Here is a 14,589-nt window from a genome sequence, read left to right as displayed (position 1 = left end):
GCCCTTAAAGGCTCATCTAGTGACGCGCCACTCGTGCTCATTAAACCTGGGGGCTTCTTTAACAGAAGCTTATTTATACGGGCTTCACGCCCAACACATGCGTCAAACTTCCGCATGTACCTTTTTCTTCACCATTATATGCATCGATATGACTTAAGTTTTGGCCAAGCTGGGTTGCCTGGCTCCTGTGCTTACCCCTACGTCCCCGATTGTCGGCTAGGCGATAAAGGGAGCACCTCTGTGATTGTTACTGCCGGGTCAGCCGGATGTGTACCTCAGACTGGGTGAAGCCGAAAGCTAGCGTTCTTAAGGGAATATTCGGTCGGTGAAATAAAAGATGATCTTTTTACTCATTTTATGCGCCCCTAGATGCTTTTTTCTGGGTCTTTTTATGCAGTCCGGACATGCACTATAGGGCATGCCTCCCAGCGAAAGGAACCCCTAACGGAACTATTCTCTTTGGAAGATGTTTCTTACTAACCATGTAATATAACATAACTAGTTGGGCACTTGTCTGATAAAGCACTAATGACCCCTACGCCTGGTCTCCACGCATACCACGGTTCTTATATAACCGCTATGGTATTCGGACACACTCCGGACCGTCAGGTCCCGAGGTTGAAGCGAAAAGGTCAGCAATCACAAACGATCTACAATCCGGCTAGAAGGCATTACACATGTCAATTCAAAATTACATAGTCATTCTGACTGATTGTATTCCTGTTCTATACCATCTAACAGGCTGTCTAATTTACAGTCCTGCTGGGAATACTTCGCGGCCAACTCTACTTGGCCGTATACTAAGCTCACAGGGATCTCCTTCCCGTCAGCCCCACTGGTCCGACCTCGGCCATGTGGTTTGGGTCAGACTTCGTAAAACGGGTCTTCACCATGGCCCAAGCTTCCCTAGCACCTTGTCGGCAGGCCCATATCTTCCACAACCGGAAGCGCCGCCGAGCTCCCTTCAGCTTCTCCGCAAGCTCTCCAAGGCCCTCGGGCATGGAGTGGGCAGGCCATAAGGCTTGGGCAACACCTTGCATCGCCTGCCGAATTCGCTCGTGCAGTTGCATGAGTTCGGGAAGAAGGTCACCCGTAGAACCGGGCATCTCCTCTGCAGGATGACCTGTGAGCATACCAACAGACATTACTCTATTAGTCGACTTCCTCGCCGAACTCTTTTTCCAAAGTTCGTTCAAGCACTTACTAAATATGCCGCGTCGAAGCCGCTGATTCTCCTTCGTGGAGTCCGACAGCTGGCCACGAACATCTTTAAGTTCAACGTCCAGCCTGGTGTTGGCATGCTGAAGATCATTCTTCTCTCGCCTCACCTTTGTCAACATACTCTCACCGGCCTTTAGCCGGCGTAAGAGTTGTTGCTTTTCCGGATCGAGTCCGGCGCCATCTGCAACATGGTTTGTCAGATTTGCACCCACACCGCACAATACTAATCTTTCGAAGTGTATATTGCCCGGGGGGGTCTCTTTGGGCTCCCCTGCTGTGGCTAGTGCGACCTCTAGTTGGGCCTTGCACTTTTCCAGCTCCTGGGACAGTACAGTATTCTTCTCTGTAAGAACCTGCATATTAAATGATCCTTAAATCAGTTGCTCTAACTGTTTCAAGTCTCGGGGGCTACTGGTATATATATATTTGACCAAAATTTTCTTACCCGTATGTCTTTTACATACTGCTCCGTGGCTCTGGCTAAACCATTTTGAGCGGCACGGAGGTACGCATCTCCCGAATTAAAGGCATCTAAAGCCTCTTGGGAGAAACAAGCGTCGCGTAGAACTGTCCGGCGATGCCTGTGGTTCATGGCACTCTCCACTTCAGAATTTGTGGCAGACAGCCTGTCCGCATCCTTTGTCGGAGGAGCGTCCGGTGCGCGCCTTGTGCTCGCCTCCGCTTCCTGGCCAGACGTTGGAGCCTGGCTGGTGGAGGCGCGATTGGCAGCCTCTCCGGATGTAGTCCGGCGAGGTCTCTTCGTTCTAAAGATAGCACGAACTTTAATATGCCCTGACAGATAACACCAGGGAAACAGAGGGTGCGCTATACCTTTGCGCCGGCATCTCAGTCCGGACTACATTCATTTTTGCCCCACGGGGCCCTGCGGCCCCTCGTTGGCTAGCCGCCGCAGGTTCGGCCTCCTGCCTCGGAAATCTCCCCTGCAAAACATGGTTGTCGTCAGAAACACCGGAATACATGAGAGTGGAATCTCTCTCAAGGGAATGAGACTCCGGTTTCTGTCACCGGGGAGGCCGGGATTAACCCTGTGTAATCAGCCGTGATGGCTACCAAGGTATTGTCCTTGCTTAGCTGATGGAACACCCCGTCGATAAGCTCCACCGATATGTCCGGATCCTCTTCGGAGTCCAGATCGAGGGACTGTACTGGCTCCTCGGGCTATGGAGGGCGGCTGTTTATATCCTTTACCACCTGTCGCAGTTCCTGCATTGAAGTCATTAGACTACATATCTAACCGTGGGAGTATAAAACAAACGGGCAAGCGCAGTTGTTCACTTACCCAACTTGGAGGATCGTACATAGTAAATCCGGCCTGCGGGTTGATGCAGAGGAATTCCTCCTTTTCTCCCTTGTACAAAGAGGATAAGATCTTTACTAGAGCGGTAGCTGAGGCCGGCCCCTTACGACCGTAACGGGTGGCGTCATCCTCCCCGTTGAAATCCCACATGGGGTGGCCTCTATATTGAAGTGGCTGCACCCCCCGCATAATCCATGCGGCCATGACTCCAATCATGGTTAGTCCGGAATGAGCCAATAGTCTTATCCGGCCCATCAAGTAAAGGACGTCTCTGTCGCTTTCTCTCTCAGAGTTACGCGGACGCCAGCTCAAGCGTTTGTTCAATGGAGCACTGTTGAACTCAGGGAGACCGACCCGGATAGGGTCCGGTAGCAGGACGTCATCTATATAAAACCATTCCGAAGGCCAGTCCTCGGGCGCCTTCTTTGGGGTTCCGGATAGGTATCCGGTCCTGGCGATGCGCCATACTTCGGCTCCGCCCACTTGGTATATAGACCCCTTTTGAGAACGGGGCACCAGGCAGAATAACCTCTTCCATAGCGCGAAATGAGCCTCAACGCCTAAAAATAGCTCGCAAAGGGCGACAAAACCCGCAATATGCAATACGGAGGCGGGCGTGAGATTGTGCAGCTGGATGCCGTAGAACTCCAGAAGCCTGCGGAGAAATGGATGAATTGGAAATCCCAGTCCCCTTATTAGATAGGGGACGATGCACACCCGCTCTCCTTTAGAAGGATTGGGGGTGCTCTCCGCTTGTTTTCCGCCATTGTAGGTGGCGAGACCGGCTCGGACCGGGACCATGTATGCCTGAGGGAGAAATCCCTTGGCCTGAAGCAATGCTAACTCGCTGTGCGGGATGGTGCAACTCTCCCAGTCCCCGGGTTTGGGACCGGAGGGGCGAGGGGAGGAGCTGCGACGACTGGTCATGTTGGAATGGACCTTTGCTGGAAGCGCTCTGATGATAACTCGCGGAAAGGAGAAGATGCGGTTTGGACCTAAATCCCCATCCCGTTAAATAGGCACCCCTGCTTTTCGCATTCGTTTGACACGTGGAAGATGGCCATTATTGAGCGTGGAAGCCAAGGAGCACTACATTAGAAAAATCGGACATTACTCCTATAGGTACACAAGATTTGGAGAAGAACCCGCCTTGCAATGCCGAACAATCTACGTGCCGGACTCGTCGTCATTGAAGCCTGGCTCGGGGGCTACTGAGGGAGTCCTAGATTAGGGGGTGTTCGGGTAGCCGGACTATACCTTCCGCCGGACTCCTGGACTATGAAGATACAAGATTGAAGACTTCGTCCCGTGTCCGGATGGGACTTTCCTTGGCGTGGAAGGCAAGCTTGGCGATGCGGATATTCAAGATCTCCTACCATTGTAACAGACTCTATGTAACCCTAACCCTATCCGGTGTCTATATAAACCGGAGGGTTGTAGTCCGTAGGCAATCGACTCCATACACAACAATCATACCATAGGCTAGCTTTTAGGGTTTAGCCTCCTTGATCTCGTGGTAGATCTACTCTTGTACTACCCATATCATCAATATTAATCAAGCAGCAGTAGGGTATTACCTCCATCGAGAGGGCCCGAACCTGGGTAAAAAATATCGTGTCCCTTGTCTCCTGTTACCATCCGGCCTTGACGCACAGTTCGGGACCCCCTACCCGAGATCCGCCGGTTTTGACACCCACACTCGGTCTTCCGAATACTAGGGGCTTCGCCAAAATTTAAAATTATAGAGTTCTATGGCTAATTGAGAGTGTTCAAGCATTATAGTCCGATTGCCTTGTTCATTGTGCTGAGCGCCTACCTCGACGGACCCAATCATGGGAAAAAGAGCGCTCAGGTTTATCCCGAACACCCCAGCACTAGTGGCATGGGGGCAGAAGCCGACGACTGGCCATCTCTCAATTTTTTGATAAACGGCCGCACAGAAAGTAATATTTTAAATTCAAAAGCATTGCTTAGCGCATATGAACAAGTTTTCAGCGCACAGGATAACACGAGCGAGTTCATTCAAAAATTACATCCTTGGTACATTCATCCGCCATAAGGCGGGCACCAGCCAGAACATCCTTGTAATAGTTCTCGGGCTTGCGATGCTCCTTCCCCGGCGGCGGCCCATCCCTCACAAGCTTCTCACCGTCCAGCTTACCCCAGTGCACCTTCAGGCCCTGTCCGGCCACTCCTCCTCGTCCTCGTCGGTGTCGGGGGCGTAGTCCGGCGGAGGGGTTTTCCTCTTCTTGGATCCTTGGGCCTCCCCTACTAGGGCAGCCTTCCTCTTCTTTCCTTCCCCCACTGGAGGGGGAGAGGTCTCTTCTTCCTCCTCCTCGTCTTCATGGGAGGAGTGCGTCTCGGACTCGTCGGACGACGAGTCCGACACCACCATATGTCGGGAACTCTTTTGAGTCCCCGTGGCCTTCTTCTTCTTGGACTTCTTCTCTGGCACCACATAAGGCACCGGAACTAGCAGCTTCACTAGGAGAGCAGGGGCTGGGTCTTTGGGCAAGGGAGCCGGACAGTTAATCAGTCCGGACTTCGCCCGCCAATCCTGTCAAAGGTGAGGGAGTTTAGATCCCGCATAGAGTCAAACTATGGAGAAAACTTAACATCCTGTAAAATATGAAAATATTTTACCTCGCCAGCAAGACGCTGCGAGCTGAATCCGCGGTCTTCGGAGGCGGATGTGGGAGCCTCGGCGCCTTTGGTTAGCCCCCTCCAGACATCTTTGTACGTCATGTCAAAGAGTCTGCTCAGAGTTCGGTGCTGCACCGGGTTGAACTCCCACAAATTGAAGTCCCGTTCTTGACACGGAAGGATCCGGCGGACGAGCATGACCTGGACTACGTTGACAAGCTTAAGCTGCTTGTTCACCAGGGACTGGATGCATTTTTGCAGTCCGGTCACCTCTTCTTCGTCACCCCACGACAAGTCCGTCTCCTTCCAGGACGTGAGCCATGTAGGGGGTCCAGATCGGAATTCAGGGGCTGCGATCCACTCCGGATCGTGTGGCTCGGTAATGTAAAACCATCCTGACTTCCACCCCTTCAAGGTCTCCACAAAGGAGCCCTCGAGCCATAGGACGTTGGCTATTTTGCCCGCCATGGCACCTCCGCACTCCGCCTGGTTGCCGCGCACCACCTTTGGCTTGACGTTGAAGGTCCTGAGCCAGAGGCCGAAATGGGGGCGTATGCAGAGGAAAGCCTCGCGCATGATGATAAACACCGAGATATTGAGGATGAAGTTCGGGGCCAGATCGTGGAAATCTAGGCCAGAGTAGAACATGAGCCCGCGGACAAATGGGTGGAGAGGAAAACCCAGTCCGCGGAGGAAGTGGGGAAGAAATACTACCCTCTCATGGGGCCTTGGGGTGGGGAGAAGCTGCCCCTCCTCAGGAAGCCGGTGCGCGATGCCTTTGGACAGGTATCCGGCCTTCCTTAGCTTTTTGACATGGCCCTCCGTGATGGAGGAGACCATCCACTTGCCTCCCGCTCCGGACATTGTTGGAGAAGGTTGAGGTAGGAAGTGCGGGCTTGGGCGCTGGAGCCCGGGTGCGCAGAAGATGGATAGGCAAAGGAGGAAGAAGGCGTAGGTAAAAAGGTGGATCCTTATCCCTTTATATGGGCGGATGCGACTATGCGTCCCCACCGGCCTAGTAAAACTTGCTTGCCTCCCAAGCGCCGTGATAAATGGCGCGGTTGGGTTACCCACGTCCGTATTGATGAGAATCCCATAAATGGGGGACACGATCTCTGCTTTGACAAGACGTGCCAAGGAAACTGCCTCGCAAAACACGCTGAGGTGGAAAAGTGAAAACGATTCAAATAAAGGCTTGGCCGTAGTGTGATGTCACGCTGTGGAATACGTCAGCAGATTAGATTTGTGTTAATATTATTCTCTCTGTGGCAATACATGGAAACTTATTTTGCAGAGCCGGACACTACTCTTGGTGTTTAAAACTTCTATGAAGAATTTGGAGGAGGAATCCGCCTTGCAATGCCGAAGACAATCTACACGCCGGACTCGTCGTCATTGAAGCCTGGTTCAGGGGCTACTGGGGGAGTCCTGGATTAGGGGGTGTTCGGGTAGCCGGACTATACCTTCAGCCGGACTCCAGGACTATGAAGATACAAGATTGAAGACTTCGTCCCGTGTCCGGATGGGACTTTCCTTGGCATGGAAGGCAAGCTTGGCGATGCGGATATTCAAGATCTCCTACCATTGTAACCGACTTTGTGTAACCCTAACCCTCTCCGATGTCTATATAAACCGGAGGGTTTTAGTCCGTAGGACAACTTTATCATACAACAATCATACCATAGGCTAGCTTCTAGGGTTTAGCCTCCTTGATCTCGTGGTAGATCTACTCTTGTACTACCCATATCATCGATATTAATCAAGCAGGACGTAGGGTTTTACCTCCATCAAGAGGGCCCGAACCTGGGTAAAACATCGTGTTCCTTGCCTCCTGTTACCATCCGGCCTAGACGCACAGTTCGGGACCCCCTACCCGAGATCTGCCGGTTTTGACACCGACACCGAGCCTTCCACCCTTTACCAAGTATATAGGTGCATTAAGATAAACAAGATATAATAATGATATCCCAACAATGAACATTTTCCAACAAGGAACAAACTCAAATCTTCACCTGCACCTAGCAACGCTATAAGAGGGGCTGAGCAAAGCGGTAATCATAGCCAAACAATGGTTTGCTAGGACAAGGTGGGTTAGAGGTTTGTCATGGCAATATGAGAGGCATGATAAGAAAGTGGTAGGTTTCGTAGCATAGGCATACCAATAGAGCGAGCATCTAGCAAGCAAAGATAGAAGTGATTTCGAGGGTATGGTCATCTTGCCTGCAAAGTTCTCAGAGTTGGCTTGATCCTCGTAAGTGTACTCAACAGGCTCGTCGATCACGTACTCGTCTCCCGGATCTACCCAAGAAAGAACAACAAGCAAAATAAACACAATCAACCACGTGCAATGCTCAAACAACATGATGCCAACATGGTATGATATGCGGGATGCGGTATGTGATGCATATGCATGATTTGGAAAGGAATGATTGAACCTGGCCTCAACTTGGAAATCCAAGAGTTCCACTGGATAGAGGAGATGATTTCGGTTGAAATCGATATAAGGATCGCCGGAATCAGATGCACGGTTTGGAAATGGCAAGCAAAACAAATATGGCACCGGTGTGCGATTAACAGCAAGTAGCCTTCTGAATGCATCAAGATAATTAAGCTACTGCACTCGAACATAGCAACAAAATACATGGAAGGGATCCACTCATGATGCTTGACAAAAGATGGACACTGAGCTACGACTAATTCACTCATTAACAGGTTCAAACAAGCATGGCAAAAGTGCAAAAGATAACAAGTTTCAGACTTAGTGAAATTAACAGCATGTCAGGAATTTAACATCAGGAAGCAATGTTTAGAGCACGATAAGAACATGCTACAGGAACATATCATGGAAAAGCAAATCATGGCATGAAGATACTCAAATCATACAACAAAGGTCCCTTAGTGACCATAAGCCAAAAGGGATCAGAAAATACAATTGCAACCACCTGAACATAGCAAAAACATAAACAGATTCAGACTTAGTGAAAAAACTGGAACATGGCAAAACAGATAATGAGTAGACATGTTTACAAGCTCGATGCACTCACTACGAGGCATTGCATGACAAACTAAGCATACAACCAGAAAGAAGACATGGCATAGAAGCTAGACATGGCAAGAACAACAATATAGCATGCACGGATCAATTACAGCAAGCTTGGCAAAATTGCAAAACATGTTCAAAATCTGCCAGGAACATTTTATAGCAAAAGTAGAGCTCGCTTGACTCAAGCTAGGGTGCTCCATAAATGCAAACAAAGACATGGATGGATAGAGCGCTACAATATCTACAAAACATCCTTATTGATCATGCTCAAAAGAGGCACAAATCACTAGGAATTAACATGAACATATGGAACAAAAATAATAACAGGACAAGGACTTAGAATATTTCTAAGTCCTTGAAATCAGCAACATTGAGTAAGATACATTGCATGCTTGTGCTAGTCACCACAAAGATCACAAAAATACATGGAATACACCCCTGTAAAGATGGCATGACATACTTCAAAACACATGTAGAGCTCAGGATCATAGCATGCACACATTAATCATGGCAAAAATGACAAAAGTGCATTTGCTGAAACAGATCTGAAACTAACATCACATAGCCCTCTTCCAACAGCATTTCGGGCATCAAGATGAGCTCAAATGAAAATTATGCAGTGAGATGAAATGGAGTACTCATCGAGACAAACAATTTGATAAGCTACACGCACGAATCGGAGCCACGGTGATGAAGTTATGATGCGTCAAAGTATGCATAAAAATAACTAGGATTAGGGTTTCGGGGGAATGTCAATCGGATCTAGATCGGGATCTGGCTCGCGGTTATTGTAGCGGGTACTGTAGCAGTGCGACGAGCTTGCCAGAACAGGAACTTGAGGCCGCCGGAGTCCGGGGAGAGGTCACCGGACTTGCGGGCGTCGACTTAGAGGCGTGGCCGGGGCGGATCCGGGCGCGGCGCCGGAGTGGTGGGGCGGCGAGGAGCGGTCGGTGGAGGCCGGCGTCGCCGGAGCGGGGCGGTCGTCGCCGATGGCGCGCGGCGGCGCCGGTGGCCGGACACGGGGAAGGAGATGGCGGGGCGCGCGGGGGCGGCTCGGCCTGGACGGGCGGCGGGAGTGCCGGCTTCGGGCTCTCGGGCCCGCGGCGGCAAAGTGGGCGCTGGTTGCCACGTGGCGGCCGGTGAGTGGCTGGCGGTGGTGTGTCCACGAGGTGGCGGACATTGTCCGGCGGCGGCGGGGAAGATGTACTAGGGTTAGGGGTGTGTTTAATCCGGAAATTTCATGGAGGGCCTATTTATAGAGGTAGAGGGAGCTAGGAAGCTCCAAATCAGGTGCGGTTTGCGGCCACGCGATCGTGATCGAACGGCCTAGGTGATGGAGAGGTTTTTGGTGGGTTTTGGGCCACTTTGGAAGGGTGTTGGGCTGCAACACACACGAGGCCTTTTCGGTCCCTCGGTTAACTGTTGGAGTATCAAACAAAGTCCAAATGGCACGAAACATGACAGGCGGTCTACCGATAGTAACCCTAGGCTGCATGACAAGTCTCGGTCCAATCCGAAAATGTTTAGCACCCACACACGAAAAGAGGTAGAAAGGGACCACCGGAGGACATAGGAGCGCCGGAATACAAAACGGACAACGGGGAAAATACTCGGATGCATGAGACGAACACGTATGCAAATGCAATGCACATGATGACATGACATGAGATTCATGACAAAGACAAAACACACGGAGAAAAAAACCCGACAACAAGGAAATATAATAACTTAGTGCCGGAAATGGCAAGAGTTGGAATACAAATAAGGTAAATTACATCCGGGGAGTTACAACACTCCACCACTACGAAAGGATCTCGTCCCGAGATCTAGGACTGGAAAAACTCTGGGTATTCAAAACAGAGGTGATCATCGCGTTCCCAGGTGGCTTCATGGTCGGAGTGATGTGACCACTTGACTTTTAGGAATTTGATAGACTTGTTGCGAGTCTTGCGCTCAGCTTCTTCAAGAATAGCAACGGGGTGCTCACGATAAGACAGGTTTTCTTGGAGATCAATGTCTTCAAAGTTGACGGTGCGGTCAGGAGTCTTGAAGCACTTGCGGAGTTGAGACACGTGAAACACGTCGTGCACGTTTGCAAAGTTGGATGGAAGCTCAAGTTGATAGGCGAGATGGCCTCTCTTGCTAATGATCTTGAAAGGACCCACGTATCTAGGGGCAAGCTTCCCTTTGATACCAAAGCAACGAGTACCTTTCATTGGAGAGACGCGGAGGTAGACATGGTCTCCGATCTCGAAAGCCAAGTCACGATGCTTGCTATCATAGTAACTCTTCTGGCGCGATTGTGCGGCTTTGAGATTATCGCGAATGACTTTGCACATTTCTTCTGCCTCTGTGATCAAGTCATTGCCAAGAAGTTGGCGTTCACCAGCCTCTGACCAGTTAAGAGGAGTACGGCACTTCCTGCCATAGAGAATCTCAAATGGGGCCTTGCCCGAACTCGCTTGGAAACTGTTGTTGTAGGAAAACTCGGCATATGGAAGACAATCTTCCCACTTCATACCGAAAGAGATGACACAAGCCCTGAGCATATCTTCACGAATCTGATTTACTCGCTCAACTTCGCCACTGGTTTGAGGATGAAAAGTTGTGCTGAAGCGAATGTTCATGTCCATGGCCTTCTGAAAATAATCCCAAAACTTAGAGGTGAAGATGCTGCCACGATCTGAAGATATCAACTGCGGAATTCCGTGCAGAGAGACAATCCTGGAGGTATATAGCTCTGCCAACTGAGCTACTGTGATAGATTCTTTGATAGGAATGGAATGAGCCACTTTAGTGAGTTTGTCGATGACAACGAAGATAGCATCATTGCCATGCTTGGACTTTGGAAACCCAGTCACGAAGTCCATCTCAATGTGGGCAAACTTCCATTCTGGAATGGCAAGAGGTTGGAGGAGGCCAGCTGGTTGTTGGTGTTCTGCTTTCACTCTTCTGCAGACATCACATTCATTCACGAACTGAGCAATCTCGCGCTTCATTCGAGTCCACCAATACGACTGCTTGAGGTCTTGGTACATCTTTGTACTTCCAGGGTGGATAGAGAGGAGTGAATTGTGAGCTTCGTTCAAAATGACTTTACGAAGGTCACCTTTAGGCACAACAATGCGATCCTCGAAGAATAGAGTATCCTTGTCAAGAAGACGATAGCACTTGTACTTGGGTTGACTCTTGACAATCCCAATCTTCACCTTCTTCACCATAGCATCAAGAAGTTGAGCCTCGCGAATATGATCTTCCAAAGTAGGAGAGACTTGGAGGTTGGCGAAGAAACCTTGAGGAACCACTTGAAGGTTGAGTTTGCGGAAATCTTCACATCGGGTTGGTAAGGCTTGAGAATCAAACTGTTGCAGTAAGCCTTCCTGCTCAATGCGTTAGCAATTACATTGGCCTTGCCTGGAGTATATTAGATACTCGGATTATACTCTTGAATCATTTTGACCCAACAATTCTTCCTGAGGTTGAGATTAGGCTGAGTGAAGATGTACTTGAGACTCTTATGATCAGTGAAGATGTCCACTTTTCTTCCCAATAAGAGATGTCTCCAAGTTAAAAGAGCATGGACAACTACCGCCAACTCAAGGTCATGAGTGGGGTAGTTCTTTTCGTTGGGCTTGAACTTGCGGGAGGTATAAGCCAAAACTTTCTTCTCTTGCATCAACATTGCACCAAGACCTTGAAGGGAAGCATCATAGAAGACCTCGAACGGTTTGGATTCATTAGGAGGAGTCAGAACTGGAGTAGTGACTAACTTCTCTTTCAGGGTGTTGAAAGAGATGTCACATTCAGGAGACCAGACGTACTTCACATGCTTCTGCAAGAGGTTGGAAAGAGGCTTCGCGATCTTAGAGAAGGTCTAGATGAACCTTCGACAATAGCTTGCGAGCCCAAGGAAGCTGCAGAGTTGCTTCACGTTCTGAGGTGGTTCCCAATTCACAATTGCAGACACCTTCTCAGGATTAACAGCTATGCCCTTGGCAGAGATGATATGCCCAAGGTAGAGAACCTCATCGAGCCAAAACTCGCACTTTGAAAACTTTGCATAGAACTGATGTTCTCTGAGCTTATCCAGCACCAATCTCAAATGCTTGGCATGATCCTCCTTGTTCTTGGAAAAGACCAAAATGTCATCGAGGTAGACCAAGACAAAGTCATTTGTGTAGGCCTTGAAGATGAAGTTCATCATGCGAGAGAATGTTGGAGGAGCGTTGACATGGCCGAAAGACATGACAGTGTATTCATATGAACCATAGCTTGTTCTGAAAGCTGTCTTAGGGATATCTTCTTCACGAATGCGAATCTGATGATAGCCCATACGAAGGTCAAGCTTGGAGAATACTTGAGCACCTTTGAGTTGTTAGAAAAGCTCATTGATGTTGGGAAGTGGGTACTTCTTCTTTATAGTCTTCTTGTTCAATGGACGGTAGTTGACACAGAGTCAGTCCGTTCCATCCTTCTTCCTGACGAAAAGAACACCACAACCCCATGGAGAAGAACTTGGTCGTATGAGACCCATACACTCTTGTTCATCGAGTTGTTTCTTCAGCTCCTTCAACTCTTCAGGTCCAAGCTTGTAAGGACGTTTGCAAACAGGTCCCGTGCCAGGCTCAAGACCGATAACGAATTTAACTGGCCGGTCCAGAGGCATTCCTGGAAGCTCTTCTGGAAAGACGTCTTGATATCTGCAAACGACTGGAATTTGAGAGATGGCATCCAGCTCGCCCTTCTCATTCAGAGAAAACAGTCGGATGGTATCGTCATGAGCGGCAAAGACAATTACATCCTCAGACGAACGAGTCAATTGAATCTGCCTGGCAGCACAATCAAGCTGAGCCTTGTGCTTAGAAAGCCAGTCCATTCCGAGAATAAGATCAATATCCGAGTTACCAAGGACCATTGGAGAAGCCAGAAACATGAAGTCACCCATCATGATAGAAACATCCAGGACTATCGAGGTAGCCCTCATAGACTTAGCCAGAGAAACCACTCCCATAGGTTTACCCAACATTTTTGAAACAAAGTCATGCCTGGAAACAAATGATCTTGACATGAAGCAATGCGATGCACCAGTATCAAAAAGGACTTTTGCAGGAGTAGAGTTAACTGGAAAGTTACCCGTAATCACATTGTAACACCCCAGATGTAATTTACCTTATATGAATCCCAACTCTTGCCGTTTCCGGCACTAAGTTATTCTATTTCATCATTGTCGGGTTTTTGTCTCCGTGTGTTTTGTCTTTGTCATGCATCTCACACTACTAGGAAAAGGGCTATAGATAGGATTGATACTAATGGCGCACCAGGGAAGTAGTGCTCCACCACAATATACTAATGGCGCACCTGTTGGTGATGCGCCATTAGTGTGGAAGACACTAATGGCGCACCAGAAACAGGGTGCGCCACTAGTATTAATTTTTTTTCCATTTTTCCATACATACTAATGGCGCATCAGGTCGACAATGCGCCATTACTAGTTGTAACTAGTAATGGCGCACCAGTCAGAGAGTGCGCCATTACTGTAATTTTTTTCTTATTCTTTTTTTGCAAAACTACTAATGGCGCACCGTTTCACAGTGCGCCATTACTAGTTTAAACTAGTAATGGCGCACTGTTACACGGTGCGCCATTAGTATATATATTTATATTTTTTACTTTTTTGCAAAACTTCTAATGGCGCACCACCTGCAGGTGCGCCATTAGTAACCAGGGTTACTAATGGCGCATTTCCTTGTGGTGCGCCATTAGTAACCTGGGACCCCAACAAGATATTTTGGACAGCCCCACACCTACCCACTCACTTTCCCCACTTCATTCCCTCCACCTCCTTCTCCAAACTTTCGGCTGCCTCCTCCTCCTCACCTCATTTCCACCATAGATTCATCAAAATTAAGTGGTGAAATTACCTTTTTTTGATAGGTAAGTAAGGGGAAAGCTATCTTCATGATGTAGATCTACTTTTTTTCTCCCTAGCTCGCTCCAACAACGTGCACATGCACTTTTTGTGGCCTAGCTAGATCTATGTATGTTTGTGGTGTTGCATGTGTTTGTGGTGTTGCATATATGTTTGTGTTTGAAGGTACCGGTATTTGAAATGCGATAGTTGCCAATATTTTGCCGGAATGTTTTGATTCATTTCCGTTTCGGCGAGAATTTTGGCACTATGCATTCTTTTTGGTCCTATTTTTAGGGAAGGTCATGCCAAATTTTTTCTTGGTTCTAAAATATCGTTTTGCTCTACCCCGCAGGCGACCATGGTCCGCACGATGACTGAAGGCATCGTGAATAGGTTTTTGAGCTCCGCGAAGGCCGAGATGCTTCAAAAGAACGAGACGGAGATAAGATGTCC

This window comes from Triticum aestivum, chromosome 5A (assembly GCF_018294505.1).
Source record: "Triticum aestivum cultivar Chinese Spring chromosome 5A, IWGSC CS RefSeq v2.1, whole genome shotgun sequence".
Lineage (NCBI taxonomy): Eukaryota > Viridiplantae > Streptophyta > Magnoliopsida > Poales > Poaceae > Triticum > Triticum aestivum.
This window is presented reverse-complemented; position numbering follows the sequence as displayed.